The sequence below is a fragment of the Brassica oleracea genome, chromosome C1 (assembly GCF_000695525.1).
Source record: "Brassica oleracea var. oleracea cultivar TO1000 chromosome C1, BOL, whole genome shotgun sequence".
Taxonomy (NCBI): Eukaryota; Viridiplantae; Streptophyta; class Magnoliopsida; order Brassicales; family Brassicaceae; genus Brassica; species Brassica oleracea.
The window spans coordinates 8,846,481-8,846,854 of record NC_027748.1 but is presented as its reverse complement, the minus strand read 5'-3'; positions in this window follow the sequence as shown (position 1 = coordinate 8,846,854).

Sequence of the window (374 nt, the reverse complement as noted above, 5' to 3'; positions counted from 1 at the left end):
ATTTTTCTATATGAGTACACTGAAAAACGCCAATATAAGTACTAAGCAGGTACCACCAGTATGAAAGAAGACTATGGTTAGGCTAATATATTATTGCCTAAGGGTATGCATCTAAAAATCAGTGATGCCTTATATTCACCAAGCTCTAAGAGCAAGAGCAGCCTATAGAGTTTTAAAGATATAAGAATGAATGGTGTCCATATTGAAACAATGGGCGAAGGAAACAAAGAGTTTCTTCAGATATATGTATAAAATCGCCCAAGGCCATAATAAGTCCTAAAGACTATACATGAATTCTCTACTGACCTAGACTATGCATAGATCAGTATGATAGAGGCTAAAAGCCTGCGAAAATATACACTTTATGGCACGAC